At 40.1% G+C, this 12,282-nt stretch overlaps 1 long non-coding RNA gene across 1 annotated transcript; it reads left to right on the top strand.

Moving 5' to 3' along the window:
• The first annotated feature begins 2,094 nt into the window (after positions 1–2,094).
• Positions 2,095–11,076, top strand: LOC123375382. Its single transcript, XR_006581425.1, has 3 exons — positions 2,095–2,219; positions 4,107–4,199; positions 10,769–11,076. It is a non-coding gene; the product is annotated as an uncharacterized LOC123375382 (long non-coding RNA).
• The last annotated feature ends 1,206 nt before the right edge of the window (positions 11,077–12,282 follow it).

Genomic DNA, 12,282 nt, shown 5'->3' with positions numbered 1-12,282 from the left:
TCACTTCTTCAGGATATGACAGAAAAGTCTTTAGCAGCGATATGAATGACGTGTGTGGTGTCTTGGCAGATTGGGATAGGAAGGACATTCTCTTCAGAGATAACAATATGGAAAAGGTATAGAAAAGTTTGCAGGAGAAAAGGATACATGGAGCAGTGAATGGATTTTTAAATTATAAATATGATCATAATGCTAAGGAATTTAACAAAAAAAATCAGCTTGGGTGTACATTGAGCACTGATTTCTAGCATTCTCTGATGGTCTAGATTAAAGAAATGGGTTTCCCTGAGCTTGCCTGTGAACTCTAAGGGCTTGTGAAAAGCTCGGGAAACTTTTCTTAGGAGTAATTATTTATGCACCTATTAAGTGGTCTTATTTTTTTAAGCAGCATACAGGAGTAAGATACCATATCACTGTTGTCTTTATCTTCACTGACTTCAGTTTTTGCATTTCTCTACTGTCTCTGTGACTTTGCTACTTGCTCAAGAGAGTAAGTCAATGGGGCTTTGGAGAAATGATAGCTCGGGGGTAAATGAAGAGAAATAGCAACCTGGACATTTTCTTCCTAGTACTTTTTTTTGTTTTTTGCAACAGAGAAGAAAGCAGAAAGGGAGGTATAACAGAGCAGAGTTTGGTAACTGAATGTATGTCCTGAGGTGTATTATTTGAGTATATCTTCAAATAGGGTTGCCAAACCTCCAGGATTGGCCTGGAGTCTCCAGGAAATAAAGATTAAACTTTAATTAAAGATTGTCATGTGATGAAATCTCCAGGAACACATCCCCAACCAAAATTGACAACCCTATCTTCAAATCACCTAAAAATCTACTATTGCTGGAGTAGAAAGTAAATGGGAAGATTTAGCAGCACAAACTAAACTGGTTACTGGGTTGTGTGGTTTTTTTTAAAGACAAGAATAGGAGGTGGGAAAAATGCACTGATAAAGAAGAATTCCTGTTAGCAGTGAAAAGCTGAAATGATGGAGAATGCAATTAATTCTCTCCTGTCCCCCTCCCCCTGGAACTTAAGGATTCTAAGACAGATTTCCGCTCTAGAAGGTTAAGATCTAAAGGGCATATAACCATTCTCTTCTGTCTGAGTTTCAGAAGAGAAATTTGATCCTCACATTGCCTGGAAAGAAAATGAAACCTTTTAGATTCTGATTTTGTAACAAATGTCCAGGTCATGCTACATGAGAGGGAGAAAAGAAATCTGACAGGACTTCTGGGACTTTAATTACAACTTTGTTTCAGAACAGATAGAGACATAGTGTTAACTACTGTGAACAAAAAGAAAACACTATCATTATAAGCAAATGCACTTTAGCTAAGAGTAGGGTGTCAAGTTTAATTTAATCTTGCTGATTTAGTTTGTATTAGTAGCTGAATTTTCTAAGTTACATATCCACCTATTCTGATGGATGGTAAATAATATGATGGTGCAGACCATGCCATTTTAGAATCCACTCTTGTAAATATAACAGAACTCTTTGCTGCACAATTTTAGATCCCGATTCTGAAAATCACCCCAGACTCTGTGCAGATGCATCATTGATCAGGACACACAGGCAGATGAACAAGACACATGCACTAGATTTAAATCAACAGGCCACCACTTTACTTATTTAACACTATGCCCCATACTCTGCTCTTACATACCAGGCAATTAACTGGGTCCAGTGCAGTGTAGTCATACCTTACAACCACCCTTAGGACTCAGCTCCCTTTTGAATTCTTTCCACCTCCCCCAACATGAAGGCGTGGAGGCTCAAGATACCAAGCGAGGACCTCAGTCAGCAAAGACTTCAGATCTCTCCCTTTTTTTCCTGTATGTAAAAGCACCACCAGCAAATTCCAAGATCTCATTTAACTCTGGGGGCAGGTTCCTTTTAGCTTTATTCATCCTGGTCATCAGCTGCAAGTTGTGACAAGCTAAGCTGTCTTTCACCCACCCCACAGTATTACATTTGAAGTCTTACTGCTGTCACCTAAGGTGTACCACCATGGTGCTGGAAAGAGAGCAGAATTCTTGCCAGTTTGGTCCAATGGAAAAATTCCTTTTTGATTCTAAACTGGCTGATCCGTCAGCATTCTAATTACAACAGAAGCAACACTATGCAGTCATGCACACTCTCTCGTGTCTGCCTCCTTTCATCTGGGCACTGGATTCTCCCCTGCAGTCCATTCATCATTTCCTCCCCCATTGATTTCGAGAGAAAGGTATTGTGTCTGCATTCAGTGAATTGCCAGATCCAGGGCCTTGTGTTTTATAATGTCCTTGCTTTCTGAAAGCACCATCTTGACAGATCTGATTTGTGGGTCTGATTTTTCTCTCTACAATTTTCATAGCTTAACAAATGAAAATAATTTAAAGCACAATACTCAATAGTTTGCTTTTCAGTTCTCCTAAGAATAAGGAATTAACTTGAGTTTGAGTCAGGCATAGTTTGGTGTTTCTTTACACAGTGCAAACTTTCCCACAAATGTAAACATGAGCACCTGAATCAGGACCAGGTTTTGACATAGGCACAATTGGCATGTGTTTAAGGCCTCAGCTTCCCAGAGTCATGTGATGAAATCAGAATCTCAGATTTCTTTTCCCTGGGTTGTAAAGAAAATCTTGAAAATATGAAGCAAATTTAACCCAAAGTAGTGATGTGTCTGAGTCTGCAGACAGTGTCCACCAGAAGGAAAAGCAGCAGCCATTAGAAAGGAGGAGAGGGAGCAGCCAGACTTGATTGATACTTTCCATCAGATCAGCCCAAACCCATTATTGTTTGGTGTGAGAAGGGGCAGTGCCTCTCTTCCCATCATTGCTGGTGCAAAATGGCACCAGTGGAGGGAGGTTGGAATTGGAAGTTGAGAGGGGAACCTCCAGCAGCCACTGCTGCCTCCTGGGAGCAGGAGGGGAAAGAACAACTGCTGGTTCATTGAGAAGCATTGCACTTAATCATTGTTTGTGAAATGGTTTAATTCTGAAACCCTAGAGCCCAGAGCAATCTTCCTATTAATATACAAATAAGACTTTGGGATTGAAATGCTTTATAGTTTAGGAATGTCAAATACTTTCTAGACTGGCATTTACCTTAATTTTAATGTAATGTGAATACTTTTATTTTGTTGAATCATTTCACTTGTCTCCACTTTAAAAACAAAACAAATCTTTGGCCGTGAACTCAGAGGTGGATTAGGGGTTTGTGGTGTCCTGGGACAGCACAAGTGGAGGCCCCTGCCTGCCCCTTCCACCTGAAGCCTCCCCCACCCCACCAGTGCTCCTGCCAGGGAAATGGCATCAGGGTGCAGGGCCTTGCCCCACCTCTCCCCCCTGCCCAGCACTCCTGCAAGGGAGCTAGGTCAGGGCACGGGGGCTTCCCCTGCTCCCCGGCAGGAGTGCCAGGCAGATAGAGCAGGGAAAGCTCTGCACCTCAATCCCCCGCTCCCCCATCAGGAGCACCAGCGGGCGCAGCAGTGGGGGGCACAGGTGTGCCCATTTTTCCAGGGGGACCCCAATTGGCTGGGGCCCCTGGGCATGGGCCCCATTGGACCAGTGGCTAATCCATCACTGTGTGGACTATCCTACCCAAAACCAAATGCTGAACATTCTGCAAACTGATGGGTGTAAGACAAACTCTGCTTCCAAGTTAGTGCTGCTTTCAGAAAAGCGACAGATTAAAATGTAGCCAATATTAGAAATTTGTACTGAGAAAACACAGCTAAAAATGACCACAAGTGTCCCTTTTTTTCCCATAAGCACACTTTAATGATGAAACACATTTCAGTTGCAAATATACTCAGCACAGAATGTTTTATTTTTATCCCCTGCATTGGGAATGGATACTGATGCAATGGTTTTATTTTACTGAAGATCCAAAATATAATTTTTAAGCTCATTAACCTGTAACGTAAGGCTTAGATATTAGAACAGACATAGACAAATATATTCAATCACGATAATGGAGCTTGTGGACCAATGTAAGCACTTTCTGCTGTATATTAATGTGGTGTCTTGCATATTGTGAAATGGCAAATAAGTAAATAAATTCTAAAGATTCATGAGAAGCCTGAACTGTCAAATCCAATTTTTAACTACAAATTGTCTCTCTTTAGGAAAATGGATCTACAAATGTGGTGTAGCAGCTCATATAATTATTGCCTAAGCATCTTTGGGACCTACATATCTATATTATAACTCCAAGTTTAGTATGTATCCTTTTTCTTCTTTTCTATAACACTTCTGGTATTTAAAAGAAAACTGAAATGTAAAGCCAAGCCATAGACACATGATTAAATCTATAGATTCAGCTGCAACTATAATAGAAATAAATACTAATACTAGCAATAGTAAAAATCTGATTCATCTTCTAAGCATGATAGATCTTAAGATGATGATGTGCCGTGGAGTTTTTTGGGGAAGCAGAATAATTGTGGAATGCAAGCGTGCAGTGGAGGGCAGTATTTTTATAAATAAATCTTACAGTAGTGGATTTTACAGTGCATTTGTGGAATTGTGATTATTTTAAATCCTTTCCTTAGTAAAATGTGTTATTTTTAACCTCTCATCTGATATATCTTAAATTCAATATAGACAGTCTTTTTGTCCATACTGAATTTAAGATATATCACTCGGTCCTGACTGGGAACTTTGTACTACAGCAGTACCTGTAATAAAAGTTCAATGAAAGTCCTGGGGTTTGGTGGCTAAACCAAAAAGTAGGGGGGATTCAGTTTGGATCAACCCAAAATGACATTTTAAAAAATGGTGAAATTAAAAAATGTTTCATTTTGTTCAACTCAAAGCTATATGCTTTGTTTAGTTTTTGAAGGATTTTTACTTCTGTCAATTGAAATGAAAATAATTTCAAATTGAAAAATCAAAATGTTTTGTTTAAAAAACATTGTAACAAAACATATCAACTTTTGCAGAATGTTTTGGATGAAACATCTCTGAATTAAAAAATAAAATAAAATTACCCAGCTCTAATTGTATACAATTTCTTACATATTGATTCTGCAATTCTTAGTATGCAGGCAGATGATGAAGTCAATGGGGCTTTACCTGGATGCAGCACTTCACCTGCCTGCTGTTTAGTTGAAGGATCAGAAACTTCTTGTTTCCTGGACTGCATTTTTGTTTTCAGTATGTTTGTAGAGTGATAGTACAATCTCCCAGTCCCAGTTAGGACTAAATGCTATTGTAAAGAGTAAATTAAATAAATAAAAATAAGAAGGAACATATCTGCTTGTGTTGGAACCATAAGGTGATACATATGTTATCACACTACCTTAGTAAATTTACTAGAACTTGTTCCTAGAGATTTTACAGGTGAGATGCTGAAATGTTGGCAAAAGGCAGAAGATGTCAGTGAAAGATGAAGAGCATATACACAAAACAGCCAGTTTCATATTTATTGTTGGAGATTTCAGATGCTGCTTTACTGCATCTCTTTACTGTTGGAACATTCCAGTGCACACTCCCTAGTTTGTTTTGAGACTAAACAAGAGGTCCCCTAGGCATTGGTGCTGTGATTCAAACACACTCCTATTTTCTAGCTAATGAGAAAAGACCAGCTCCATCTGTAATGAACTGAACATTTTCAGCGATATTACCTTTCCGAGAGGCATGCTGACAGAGAACACCAATAAAAGAAAATTAAATGTATAGCACATTTTCCCATTCTTTAGAGTGGGTCAAATATCCAGTAGAAAAGAAAAGAAAATCACATAAAATGGAAATATACAGAAACCACATTAGCTTTTTTGCTTCCCATTAGCGTTTTGTAATGTTCATGCTAATGGGAAGCTTTATTTCCAGGAAATGATCAGGATATACAAAGTAAGAATTGCAACAAAATTATTCTCTGCAATTTTAGAAATTTGTATATGTCTGTTGGATTTGAAATGCTCAGGAACTCCTAGGCACTGCACAAAACCAAACTGTTTTCATAATTCTTTTTACATCTTTAGGTTATACCATTTTCTTTCCCCCTCCATTCCCTCTCTGGAGGACTCCATTCCAGTCACTCTGTTCTGGCTCATTGGAGGGTAACTAGTCATCCAAGTGCTCGAGAATATTATATCAGTAGGTGCAGGGCAACCTTCTCACTTACTGTTTCTGGGGACCGCTATTAAGAGTTTTCTCCCATTTATGTGCAGTTTTCAAATTCATGGGGCTACCATTAAGATTCATTCTTGGATAATGCTACTGTTCCCCTCCATTTTAACACTGTTACTTTGTCTCAAGTCCTATATTGAATCTAGCCCTTATAAGGATAGTTATCTAATCATTTAACATCTATCTATTTTAATCTTTATCTAACATGTTTTAGTATCTAAGCAATTCATATCTAAAATCCATCATACTGTTGGTGGCAACCTAATTTAGTATAATTTGCTGTTACCTCCCAGAAACTTGTGTACCCCTTCCCCTCATCCTACTTCTATTGTTTGTGTGATTTGGTGTGGGAAATGACTATGCTTTAGACCAGCGGTTCTCAACCAGTGGTACATGTACCCCTGGGGGTATGCAGAGGTTCTCCAAGGGATATGTCAACTCATCTAGATCAGTGTTTCTCAACCTGGGGGTCGGGGAATGGGTTGCGGGGTTACAATTGCAGGGCTGGCATTAGGGAGTGGCAAGCAGGGCAATTGCCTGGGACTCCATGCCACAGGGGGACCCATGAAGCTAAGTTATATGCTTCAGCCCCAAATGGTTAGCCTGGGGCTTCAGACTCCTGAAAGGGTTACAGTAGTCTGGAAAGGTTGAGAACCCCTGCTTTATATTGTCAGCTTCTTGAAGCTGTTCAGTGATAAGCCCAGATCATGCTCTGTGGGTCTCTGCATAGAAAGAACCTTCTATGTGGGCTCTCCCTGCCTGTGCAAAGGGCAGGTAGTAGGGCTCATCCATCCTTTGTGGGCCCAGAATCTGTGAAGGGTTAGGTGGTAAGAAGAGGCAATGAGAGACATGCATGATTCCTTGTAGTCAATATGCTCATCAGTTTATGATCCTGAGGCTTCATTAACTTGTGATTAGAGTCCCTTGTGCACTATGTAACTCTCCTGTAGAGGGAGGTTTTAGGGGGAACAGCTGGCACAGAAAGCCTTGTTGTCAGCATGGATCCAATGAAGCCATACTGGCAAGCCACCAGGGGAGAGCTGCAGGAGGTCATTAAAGGGGGTTTGGACGCAGGGCATACATGCAGATCTTCCTGGGCTTCTGTAACTCCTCTGAGATCACTCAGTTCTGTAGGCCAAACTCTCTCTGTTGCTTCTCTGGGGAGAGGACACAGCAATGCCCTACCTCATGGAAGATTTTAAAAGATGCTGCAGGCGCTTTGTGGTCCCATCACATGGTTCATTCACCACTGGGTTGCCTCTTCCTGGTTGCTCTGAGGATTAGTTCCTGCCAGGTGTGACACCCCTTCCATTGCTCATTCAGATCCCCCACAACCTCCTTCTCTAAGACTTGGAGTGCTTTCTTCATGGCTTGGTTGCTCCCTCTTCATGGCTTGGTCCTTTGGCCAGGTCACTATAGTCCTTTCTTTCTGTGATATCAATCTACTGGATAAATTGGTATCAAGTTCTTTCTGTAGTATCAGCTACTGGATAAATTGTCTCAGGCAGTGTTCACCTCCACTGCCCAACTACTTCCCTACTGGCTGGTAGGGAGAACCCGGGACTGTCTATTACTCCAGGTTCCAGTACATGGAGCCTCTTCCAGCAACCTCAGCCTGCTCACTCATAGACCACATTACTGCTTCCTTGTGTTTCTTCCTATTTCTTTTCCTACCTTCTGGCCAGTCCTTGGGTTAGCAGTGGAGTTTCCTCTGCTCCCCATGGCTATCTCACCACTCTCTGGTTCTTGCCAGAGTATGTCTCCCAAGGCAGGATCTCAGGACTTATTGCCTCTTGTCTGTTGCCATCTCCCCTCCTCTCTAGGGAGAAACTGCAGAATTCCTCCCAGCAGCCCCCTTCTGCTCTCAGCATCTTGGCTTTATACAAACCCAGCCTGCTGTTGCCCAGCTGGGCTTCACCTTCATGCATGGGTTACTTAAGCCAGTGGTTCTCAACCAGCGGTACATGTACCCCTGGAGGCACTCAGAGGTCTTCTAGGGGATACATCAACTCATCTAGATATTTGCCTAGTTTAAAAACAGGCTACATAAAAAGCACTAGTGAAGTCAGTACAAACTAAAATTTCATAGACAATTATTTGTTTATACTGCTCTGTATATTAGACACTGAAATGTATGTACAATATTTTTATTCCAATTGATTTATTTTATAATTATATGGTAAACAATGAGAAAGTAAGGCATTTTTCAGTAATAGTGTTCTGTGAGACTTGTATTTTTGTCTAATTTTGTAAGTTTTTAAGTGAGGTAAAACTTGGGGGGCAAGTCAGACTCTTGAAAGGGGAACAGTAGTCTGGAAAGGTTGAGAGTCAGTGACATAGTAGGGGTTAATTCAGTTAATTGGCCCCTTCTCAGCCTCATTAATCCTTTTGAGGCTAGTGAGGGGTGAACACCCCATCACAGGTTCCTATGTCCTTCCCTCTCTCACTGCCCCTGAACCCCAGGATACATTTTGGCTCAAAGGGCCAAATTCTCATTTATGCTATGACCCCTTTAAGAAGCTATGACAGAGTAAAGAAGCCTGAAGGCGGATGTAAGTTACAGTTTCATCCATGTTAAATTGTCCTATTATAATTGGCTCATAGTTTTTACACGTCAAGGTTTTGGGAGGTTATCTTCAATTTATTTTTAAATATTCAATTTTTTTTTAAATCAACACAAGGTATGAACTCTTGATATGTGTCAATATTATGTCTGACTTGTGTAAAAAGTTCCTATATGACTTAGCCTAAAATACATATTTACAGTGACAGATTGTACAAATGGGCAATTATTATAATTAAATCAAGAAAATCATTTCTAATGCAAAAAGGGTTTTAAATAATCTAAAACAGAAAGTGCCCATTATAATTAATATGTATTCCTTTGTTAGGATTATCCTGGAAGCTTTGGGATCTTGAGACTTTTTTCCTTATGAAAAGCATTTTGATTGTTTAAAAGAAAGGCAAAAGTAATACTAGGGAAATGAATAGACCCATAATACCCAGAGCATCTGCTGTTGCATTTCAAATTAAACAAGACTGTAGGTTTGTCCTTAATGTGCCTATAATTAATATAGGTAAGTTTTTCTCCATTCTTAATTATCACTCTACATCACTTCCTTAAATACATAGCTTCTTAAAGAAAAAAGGTTTAAGATTATTTCTGCATTCTGTATAATGCAACATATTTACAGTTTGTGTGTGTGCATGTGCCTAGAAGAGAGGCTACACTAATTTCAGTTTCTATGTGAAACAGTAAACCTTTCTTTTAAGAATGTACCATATCTAAACATGTAATTACTGTTCTTAGAAATGAGAGATTGCTAGAACTGTCTACAGTGAGGCTTATATCATGCAACGTTGCTAGCACTCTAATGTTAAAGGAACTTGTGTAAGAATTTTAATCTTTTTGTTTGCTAGAGCTATAGCTCTAATGATATTTGGACTTGTAAACAATGTTACCTTGCTATGTCTCCCTCACATGCTAGCCCCAGTATATTTTTATTGTTTCCTATGCAAATAACTTAGTTTTTGTACTGATTTAACAATTTCAGTTAGGGGATATGAATTTTATTTTTATACTGATGTAGGTAAACTGATACAACACCCCAATATGGATGCAGTTATCCTAGTATTGTTTATTCATTGTATAGGAATACTGTTTTAATGTCATTCACACTAGGATGTTGTACAGATCTACATATGTCAGTTTCTAATCTGATCTGCAGTTTTGTACGTGGCTATAACTTTCAGTTAGTGCCACCAAGGCATTACCTATCCATTTGTAGATAACACAACAGAGAAATCTAATAAAAAATGGAGACTTTTCTGACTGGGAAACTAGTCTGGTATAAAGGATAGGGTGATTAATGAACTGTCACCTTAAACTTTCCAATTGTACATCAGATGAATTGTTATGGTTACCTCAGTATTTGCACTGTTCCCTTGTACTTCCCTAAGACCATTAGGTGACTACTACATACACAACAATGTTCAACAATAGCGTCAAGTGTGTCATGAAGAGGATGGAATCTAGCCCTAACACCCCTGCTGAGAATACCGATGGTAGATCACTGATTAGAGACAAATTCACAGTCCTCTGTAAGTCTGTTCCCTTGTGAGGATTCGCTACTGTCACCTTCTCCATGGGTTCTGTAAATTGTGGGGACACTTTCATCGCACCCTCAGTGAAAATGTAAGTCCCACTTGTAGAAGCTGCCAAGCAGATGTGCTGAATCAGCACACACTTGGCTAACCTCACTTGGGCCGTGCTGTCTGGGTGCCTGCAAGCCTCCTGGTGGAGGGAGGTTTGCCAGCATCTTATGCCACCAAAATTGCTCTCATTGCTAACTTATTGACACCAGGGGTCTTATGCCAGACTGTGGTGCTAGCAGAATGATTCTGTTTCCATACAAAAATAATTCAAAAATATCAAATAATACAAAAACAAATCTCTTAGAAGTAGCTAGAGTGCAAAATGGTATCCTCTCCAGATAGCATCTTATTTCTCAAATGAAGAATAAATAAAATCTGATCAAATAAATTACCATCTATAAAATAACATGAAATAGTTTATTTGAGGCATAAAGATCATACATATGTAAGCACTAACAATGTGTGCTACCCAGTGACTACGAGCTGTTTGTTTATTCATTAGATCTTCAAAAAACCTACATTGCCTCAAGATATAGAAGACAGATGAATCTAAACTTCACAAGCAAATTATACCATCAGCTCCACAGGGTTCTACAGTTGATAATAGAGTATCACCAAGAAGTTTGAAAGACTGAACGACAAAGGAAAGAAAAACAGTTACAAATTGAAAATCATTGTGATAACTCAAACAGACAATACCGATTAATTTTATATGCAAACTTTGTATCACAGTTTTGTTTAGTGTAGACTTCTCTTCAGCAACTTGTATCTTTTTGCAGGCTCACCCTGTCATGAATTTTGACAGCAAAATTTACCTTAAATTACCATTAAAAGATACTTTAAACTCCAGCTAATAAACTTGATTTTATTGAAGTAGTTTTTTTGTCAAGCATACAAATGGAATCAAACAGCAGCTAGTTACACATTGTGAAGCAGGTTTAACATCATCCACAACCATGGGTGGCGTGTATAAGAGGCTGGGGGAGGCTAAGTCTCCCCAAAATAATTTACCTGAATCATCAGGCCAAAAAAAAAAAAAAAGGCTGGCCATGAAGGGAGCAAATGCCTGACGCAGGTCACCTCCCTTTCGAGGCTCATCATTTCCTTTTTTTTTTTTTTTCACTTTTCAGCAACTACCCCACTACAGAGGTGGGGTGGCAGGGGACCTCTCTTCCCCTTCCTGACTTTGCCAGGTGGGTGGCCTGGCTCTCCACAGCCTGCTGCCTGCCTCTAACCTTGCTGCCTCACTTCTCATGGGCTCGGGCTGTCTTCTTGCTCCAGAGGGTGGCTTTGGCACTGCCCATGCAGCCAGCCGTCCCAGCCGGCATGGCTGCATTCGAAAGCTGGCACCAGTACTGATTTACTCCAGATTTCAAATGAGCTTTGGAAGCAGGTTGGAGGCAGCCCACCGCCTTTGTGCATGAGTCTTCCTGTATATTGTTTGATTAGTAATACAAGGAAAAACTACAGAGTAGCTTCCCCAGACAAAACACTCAGACACTGCCTATGCCCACAACTGGGTTTAGCTCCTGTTTAAGCACTTACAGAAAAGCCACTTTTCCAAACTATCTTCGTACCCACCAGCTCCCATTGGGACACTTCTATAGTCTCATTTTCTAAAGAGCTCAATACTCAACGTGCGGAGATTGCTTGGTAATCTGACTACTTATTTTAGTTCCTAAATGGGAGTGGAGCTCTTTTGAAAATCTGGCCTACATTCTCAGGCACAGGCCCTTCACTACTCCTTCACTTCACAGGCCCTTCACTGGTGATTGTTCTGTGCTTTAGGAGGAGGGACAAACAGGCTGTGTTTTTTGTTGTTGCTTGCTTCTGATAACCCTAATCCAACCTCCATGGTCTCCAGTTGAACAGCATCCACTCAGGGAAACACCTGTGCTCTGCTTCTTTCTTTTCTCTGAGAGAACAATTGTCTTGAGGGGATCTTTCTCCCTTAGGTTTTCTTGTATCACTACTGGAAAGTTTCATAGTTGTTACTTTATTTCCATGGGGGATTTT

This window comes from Mauremys mutica, chromosome 8, assembly GCF_020497125.1.
Source record: "Mauremys mutica isolate MM-2020 ecotype Southern chromosome 8, ASM2049712v1, whole genome shotgun sequence".
NCBI lineage: Eukaryota > Metazoa > Chordata > Testudines > Geoemydidae > Mauremys > Mauremys mutica.
Note: the sequence above shows the minus strand (reverse complement) of the source record. Positions and strands in the feature narration are given on the sequence as shown.